The following is an 8684-nucleotide window of genomic DNA, read 5'->3' as shown; positions in this document are numbered from 1 at the left end:
TGTCTGCAAGCCAGTGGGGAGTGGAATCTTCCCTCTTTCACATCCAAGTTATCCTACCCATTGGAGTACCAGGCAATAAATGTCTTCAGTGATACCTAAATGCTCAACTGGCTTCTGGATTTGACCTGGTCCAACCCTAGCTGTTGTAAGCACTGGGGAGTAAATTAGAAGACAGATCACCTAACTCATGTTTTCTCCCTCTCTCTCTTCCTCTCACTTCTTGTTATATTACTTGAAAATTATTACTATAAAGAGAACAGATTTTATGTATTTCATACTTGCCTTTTTCCTTCAAATCATTTTCTATTTTTATTCTTTTAATTTTTACAAAGCTTGTAATTTCATTCCACTCAGTAATCATTAGACTTAATGTACACTATGCATAATATTCAACAAGCAAAAAGCACAAAGAATATATTTCTACAGAAGTATGAGTTAGGATTAAAAAAAATCACCAGATCACAAGAAGTCTGATTTAATCCTAGACTTTTGTATTCTATAATAACTAGTACATAAAAGAGAAAATACATGATTTTTAACTTTTGAAGACTGTGTTATTTCACAAATTATATCCATAGGAATTATAATTGCTCTTCTTTTTTTCTGCTACCTTCCTGTCATCAGAATCAGCACATCATTTTCCCTGTCACATATTTTGAATTATCTCTGTCTCTTTTAGACAAATTAAATCAAAACAATTGCAAGCTCTTACTCCTGGATCTTTGAACACTCATAGATAGTTGAATATCATAAGCTCATTATATAAAGAATAAAAAGATATACGCATACATATTCTTCAGAATGAACTTATTCGAAATGTGCCATAATTACCACCACACTTCTGAAAATTGCATGATTAGTTCTATGGCTGTTTTAGTGCAGAGGCAGAGGCATAGTGTTCCTTGTTTCATTCTCACTCAACCCAAAGAGTGTCCTGAAGGGAGGTTTGCTAAAAGATGTAGGAAGAGCTGGGGATATTCTCAAAGGTCAGTGAGTATAACAGAACAGGAAAATGAGGGATCATGCAACTCAGTGGAATCACTGAGGCTGGTGGCTGAGAGTAATCAAGCCAAATATAAGGAAAATCTGGGAGTGACATAAACTTTTAAATACTATTTCACATTTGCTATTGATGTCTTTGTTCTTGGATTTAACCAGCAAACCACATGGATGACACACATGTTGAAAATCGAAATTTTCATTTTAAAGAGTGCAAATGCCATTTGTTTTTTAATGGCTTAGAAAGCTTATTTTACCAAGCAAACTGATTTAGACTAATACTATTATCAGTAACAGTAATTTTGTTTTCATTACAAGGAAAAGCTCATAGAATTTTGTATAAAATGTTTTCTATTGATAAGTAACTTTCCAGTTCCCAATGTGTACCAGAATGTCAAGGGATGGGATGGTCTTTTTAAACACTATTTTAATATGCTATGTCTCCACCAGTATTCTCTTGAGCAATCCAAATCTCAGCCAAGGCCTGCTTTTCTTTATTTTCCTTTCTAGTGAGAGTGATTAAATGAAAGTACTAAATATACCTAGCATTTTATATTTATATGCATAAACACATGTGTAAAAATCATACTCTGACATATGATAGGTTTGTACATGAAAATTCAACTTTAAGTTGAAAATATCTTTAAACTAAACATCTTGTAATGTAACCAACCCACAGCACCATAACATACATAGCATACCCTGATGTACCTTAACTATCCAGCATATTATCAGCAAACACATTAACTTGCAGTTGGACAGACTTCATCAACCATAGAGCCAACTGCACAGTAAAGTGTTGAACATCACATGTGGTTTATGCTTTTCTGTATCTACCAAAAATACTGAAAACAGCACTGAGGAGTTTCAGTTGTCTTCAGCAATGATTGTGTGACTGACTGGGTGATTTGGTTCTAACTGCCACTGGTCAGTATTATAAATGAGTAATATGCAGAGCATCACTAGCGCCTGGGAGAAGATTAAACTTTAAAATTCAAACTACAATTTCTACCTGATGCTTGTTGTTTTCTCAATGCCATGATGTTGAAAAATCTTAAACCAAGCCATAGCATACCAAAGGAACAGTCTGTCTTAATTTTGTTTTTATTTAAGGACATTTTTCAAAGAATCATTATGTTTATTGCAATATCTGAGCTATAGGAAACACTATGAGAAAGAAAATAGAAAGTCTCTGGTCATTAAGGAAAAATTATTGTACAGCGAGGTAAGTGGTATGATCAACATTCACATGAAATGTTACAGAAAAATAGAGCTAGGATATGGGCGGGTGCTTTCTGGAGATGGTGATGCTTTAACTGATCCTTGAAAGATGAAGAAGAAAGAGTAAAGAGCGTACTCTAGCGAAAGGTGCAAGAAAGTATAAAGTATAAGAAAACATGGTTATGTAATTTAAAGCATCTGTCAGCAAATGGAAAAAGGCCTTCAATTGCTGAAACCAGTGAATGAAGTCTGTAAGTAATGTGCTGGCAATGCAAACATAATATATTAAGTAGAAACACATGTGATAAAATGTAGGAGCGCTAATAAACCATCCAGTCAACAAGAAACATAAACCCTAAGTTATCTCAACTATTCGTAGGCTTATTAATCCTACTTAAGCATTATTGTTATCTACTTTATTCCAGTATTGGTTTGAATTAACCTTATATATTAATCAATAAAATAAGTAGTGAAGGGATTGGAGACTAAGTCATAAGTTATGCTTTAGAGCAAATTCATACTTTTGGGACAATGGTGACATGGTTTTCCAAACACTTTTTTTTTTTTAATATGGAACGCTTCAAGAATTTGTGTGTTATGCTTGCACAGAGGCCATGATGTCTGTATCATTCCAATCTTGGTAGTAAATACCTTAAGATATTTTTATCCATTACAGAATTTCCTCAATGTTACCCTAAGTGGTTTATTCAGTGAATGAGCTTGTTAGGGGTACTATAGCTGGAATGTTCTACTGCACACGATTCTTAATTAATCTTAATTTGTAATTCCTTATTTAGTTAGGAGCAAGGGAGGGATTGTTGCTTGCAGTCAAACTACAGCAGCACCCAGAGATGCCAGGGGTGGGAGGCAAGTGACATTAGATGATACCCTTAGAGACTTTGAGGGAAGAATCTAAGTGCAAATATACAAACAAATAAAAGAGACATCTGTGAGAAGGACTAAATCACCAGCCTCAAATATTTTATTATTGGATGATGTTTATCTGACATTGTTTTTGCTTATAGCCTAGATAGAGATCAGAAACAAAATTAAATATTATTTTGGGGGAACACCTTATACTGTCAAATTATTTCTATAATTTTTACATTTGCTATCTTGCCTATAACTTGAAATATACAAACATACAAAAATAAGACTTAATCAAAAACATAAAACAAGAGTCAATAATAAAAGCAGAACATCAGAAATATGCATAATTCAACTTTCAAACATGATCTAAACTATGTGAAATATGTTCAGATTATTAAAGTACAAGATGGGTAATTTAAAAATAGGAGTGGAAATGCTAAGGGAAAAAAATCAATTAGTCCAGCAAGGAAAAAAAAAATGGTGACTGAAAGAAAACAAGATTATGGTTTTAAAAGAGCAATAGATTCAGTAAGTTTAAAGGAAGACTTACTAAGCTGGAAAGTGTTTCAAATAAAAGTATCTCAGAAAAACACTGAGATAGATGATTTACAATACAGTAAAAAACATGAGAAAAATATGATTATGCTAACAAGGACTATCATACATGCAATTGGAGTCTCAGAAGAAAAGGAGAAAAGAAAAAGTTCAAATGAGAATCAATATCTGAACTCAATTTGCATTCACAAGTATATAGAAAGGAGATTTTATAAAGTTCATTGCAAATATGTATTACCTTTTAATTACAATTCCATGAACTTTTCAAAGTTCCCCATATTGAATTGAATGTTAATTGTATTTTAATTCTACACTCATTTAAATTCCAAGTCATATCAGTATGGGCTTCATTTATTTACTGTCCCTGCTTTGCTTAGGTTCAAAATTTATATTAATGGGAGCTGCATATAAGACAATTGCATAAGAAATAGAAAAGTTCTTGGACTCCCACCACCTACCAAAACTCAGTCCGGAGGCAACTGCAGAATTAAATAAACCCATAACCGAGGTAGAGATTGAAACAGTCATCAAGGATCTCCCAACGAAAAAAAGCCCAGGCCCAGACGGCTTCACTACAGAATTCTACAAAACATTCCGAACAGAACTAACCCCAATCCTCTACAAGCTCTTCAAAACAATAGAGGAGGAAGCAACCCTCCCAAACTCATTCTATGAAGCCAACATCACCTTAATCCCAAAACCAGACAGAGAACCATCAGAGAAGGAAAACTACAGACCTATTTCTCTGATGAACATTGATGCTAAAATTCTCAACAAAATCCTAGCCAATAGAATTCAAAAAATCATCAGAAAGATCATTCATCCGGATCAAGTAGGATTCATCCCTGGAATGCAGGGATGGTTCAATATTCGGAAATCCATAAATGTTATAAACCATATCCAAAAACTGCAAAACAAGAACCACATAATAGTTTCAATAGATGCAGAAAAAGCCTTCAACAAAATCCAACACCTCTTCATGCTAAAAACTCTAGCCAAAGTAGGCATAGACAGGAAAATCCACAACATAATCAAAGCAATTTATGAAAAACCCAACGCCAGTATCATACTGAATGGAGAAAAGCTAGAACCCTTCCCACTGAGATCTGGAACAAGACAAGGGTGCCCACTATCACCACTGCTATTCAACATAGTCCTAGAGGTACTTGCAGAGGCCATAAGACAAGAAAAAGAAATCAAAGGCATACGTATAGGAAACGAAGAAGTCAAGCTTTCACTATATGCAGATGACATAATCCTATACATAGAAAAACCAGGAGACTCAATACAGAAACTGCTAGAACTTATACGAGAGTTTGGCAGAGTGGCGGGGTACAAAATTAACGAACGAAAATCAACAGCCATAGTGTACGCAAATAACACCAAGATGGAAGAAAATCTAACCAACAGGATACCATTCAAAATAGCTGAGAGAAGTATGAAGTATTTGGGAATAAATCTAACCAAAAGCGTAGGAGACCTATTCGAAGAAAACTACAAACTACTTAAAAAGGAAATTGAACAAAACCTCAAAAGATGGAACAACATCCCGTGCCCCTGGATAGGCAAAATCAATATCATTAAAATGTCTATACTGCCACAAGCAATATACATTTTCAATGCAATTCCAATCAAATTGCCCAAAACATTCTTCACGGAACTGGATACAATGATTCAAAAGTTCATCTGGAAACACAAAAAACCACGAATAGCTAGAACCATCCTGAAAAATAAGAAGTTAGCAGGGGGAATCACAATCCCGGACCTCTGGACATACTATAGAGCAGTGGTTATCAAAACAGCCTGGTACTGGCACAAAGACAGAAAGGAAGATCAATGGAATAGAATAGAAGCTCCAAAAGGGAACCCACACAAATACAACCAATTAATCTTTGACAAAAAGACCAATGACAACTCAAGCAAGTGGGAAGGCCTCTTTAGTAAATGTTGTTGGGACAACTGGCTGATAGCCTGTAGAAACAAAAAGATAGACCCACATCTATCACCATACACCAAGATCCAATCTACATGGATAAAAGACCTAAACCTACATCCAGAAACCTTCAAACTCTTGCAAGAAAATGTAGGAAATACCCTGCAAGACCTAGGAGTAGGTCCCAACTTTCTAAGAAGGACACCAAAAGCAATAGCAGTTGAGAACAGAATAAACAAATGGGACCTCATCAAACTAAGAAGCTTCTGTACAGCAAGGGAAACAATCAACAAAGTAAAAAAGCAACCCACAGAGTGGGAGAAGATCTTTGCACACGATATAGGCGATAGGGGGCTAATTTCCAGGATATACAAAGAACTTCAAAACAACCAAAAAACCAAAACGAACAAGCCACTCAAGAAATGGGCACGGGAAATGGGCAAACATTTCACAAAGGAACAAATCCAAATGGCAAACAAACATATGAAAAAATGTTCCAGCTCCCTAGCAATAAGGGAAATCCAAATTAAAACATCGATGAGGTACCACCTAACACCAGCAAGATTGGCCCACATAAACAAGAACACCAACGACGCTTGCTGGCGAGGATGCGGGGAAAAGGGAACCCTACTCCACTGCTGGTGGAGCTGCAAATTGGTACAGCCTCTATGGAAATCAGTCTGGAGAACACTCAAACAACTCAAAATCTGCATACCATATGACCCAGCAATAGCACTCCTAGGAATATATCCAAAACACCTGTTTTACGACAAACCAACATGCATCCCTATGTTCATTGCAGCACAATCAGTAATTGCAAAAACATGGAAGCAACCAAAATGCCCATCAGCAGAAGATTGGATAAGAAAGCTTTGGTTCATCTACTCCATGGAATACTACTCAGCTATTAAAAAAAACAAAATGCAGTTCTTTGTGGCTAAATGGGCACAACTGGAAACTATAATGCTAAGGGAAATGAGTGAATCCCAAAAGATTAGATACCACATGTTTGCCTTGATTTAACGTGTAATTTTTGTTTGGTTGTTTGTTATTTTTTGAACTTGTCATTGATACTGTCTCAACCCAGATGTCTCGAAGAATGGAACTTGCATTATTTTTAACATATTGTTTACCCAATACTATGTCAATTAATTCCATAATGTTGTATAACGATACTGAGGCCTTGTTGGGGCTTTTAACTGACTGGATCTTTACTCTGTTAGACCTATCTTCAGACCATAGAAGGTCTCCCCAAGAGGCCACTGAACTTATCTGGACAATAGGACACGGAACTTTATGCTAGGCATGTGTTTGCAAGCAATGAATCTCAACTGAACTTGATCTATGGTTATGCAACAAGGTGGAGGAATCCACCATGGGGGGAGGGGTATGGGAGGGGTGGGGGGAATCCCCAGCGCCTATGGAGCTGTACTACATAATACAATGTAAGCAACAATAATAATAATAATAAAAAAAAGACAATTGCATAAGATGCTATTGTCATTCTCAGGAAATTTAAGAAAAATATCAGGAATATTTGATATTATATGAATTTTGCTTCTTAAATTGTCTTTAGAATGTTAATTTAATGGCAGCTCACTTTATATTTATCCAAGTCTCCTAGTTCATTTTTTAAAAGATTTATTCATTTTCATTGAAAAGGCAGATCTTTAGAAAGGAGAGACACAAAGAAAGATCTTCTATCTTCTGCTTCACACTCCAAGTACATGCAAGGGCCAGAGTTGAGCCCATCCAATCCCAGGAACCAGGAGCTTTTTCCTAGTCCCTGAAGAAGGTACAGGTACCAGGGCTTTAGATCACCTCCTACTGCTTTCCCAGGAAACGAGCAGAAAGCTAGATGCAAAGTGCAGCAGCTGGACAAGAAAGAGTGCTGATACTGGTCCTTGAAGGGGGAGGATTAGCCAATTGAGCCATTGTGCTGGATCCTCGCCTGGTTGCTTTATTAATATGAAATAAAGCCAGCATTTAAGAATAAGGGACAGAGAAGCAACATGGCAGAATAGGACAAGGATACATTTAAACAGATGAGGAATCATTACTCAGTGTGAAGCAGAGAGCACATTCAAGGAAATAGGACAGGACAGAACAACAGCAGAAGGACACTGGAGATTGACAGACATAGGAAAACACCAAAAACAGCGATGTAGTGCTGCAGTGACAGATAGCCCAGTGGCATTCAATGAGCAGCTATCTGAAGTGCCCAGACTACAACTCAACCAGCAACAAGGTGGGAAGAGGCATTCACTGGGAGAGCAAGAGGTGAACCCAGACAAAGACCTGCCCCTCCTGCTGCTCTGTTTGATTTGACAAAGAACAGAAACAGAGCAGCAGGACCCAGAGGGGCAACGTGGGAGCAGGGTGGATTTCACAGCCCAGTCCACCCCAGAGAGCCAGATTGGGCACCATTTTGTTTAAGGAAGAAAAGGCTATGGGACAGGACTGCACATGCACTAAGCTGGAAGTGAACATATTTCTGACTCAGTGAGCTGCAGCAATGTGGCATCCTATAGATTCCATCCAAGATAGGCCTGAGTAGACCTCACACCTGAGGTCCAGCAGATCAAGAACTCTAGTAGTGGCATATCAGGCACCATTTCTTAAAGTGTGACAATGGCTTTAAGAACCCAGGGTCTACAGTGAGCTGTGCATGCTGAGCTGGGAGCAAACTCACTGAGCTCAGGGCATTGCACTGGTTCCACAGGGAAAATAATACTAGCTTTAGCATCATATGGTTCAAACTAGGTTCATGTGGCTCTCAGACCTAATACCCAACAGGTTCTGGCAAGATCAGCACCAACCAACAACCTAGCTATATAGGACTCCTGGTGTCTTCCTAATCCTGGAAACTGCTCCAACCAGAAGTGGGAGAAAGGTTGCACAGACAACGGTGCAGCCTCAGCACGGTATCGCAGGAGGTGGAGACTGGTGAGCCAGAAAATGGGGCTACAGAGATCATGGTAGAAATGTAACATAAGAACCCAGACCTGGAACTCACTGAACGGAGTGGCACAACTGACTGCAAGCAAAGAGTCATGTACCTACTGCAATAAGTAAAATTGAATTGTAGACCTGTGGGTGACACGAA

General features: G+C 37.5%; 1 pseudogene; it reads right to left on the bottom strand.

Annotated features, from left to right (window-relative positions):
* Positions 1-2784: 2784 nt before the first annotated feature.
* On the bottom strand, positions 2785-2882 carry LOC121161105 (annotated as a pseudogene).
* Positions 2883-8684: the final 5802 nt, after the last annotated feature.

This window comes from Ochotona curzoniae, unplaced genomic scaffold (assembly GCF_017591425.1).
Source record: "Ochotona curzoniae isolate NIBS_2020 unplaced genomic scaffold, NIBS_Ocur_1.0 contig_4612, whole genome shotgun sequence".
Lineage (NCBI taxonomy): Eukaryota > Metazoa > Chordata > Mammalia > Lagomorpha > Ochotonidae > Ochotona > Ochotona curzoniae.
This window is presented reverse-complemented; position numbering and strand designations above follow the sequence as displayed.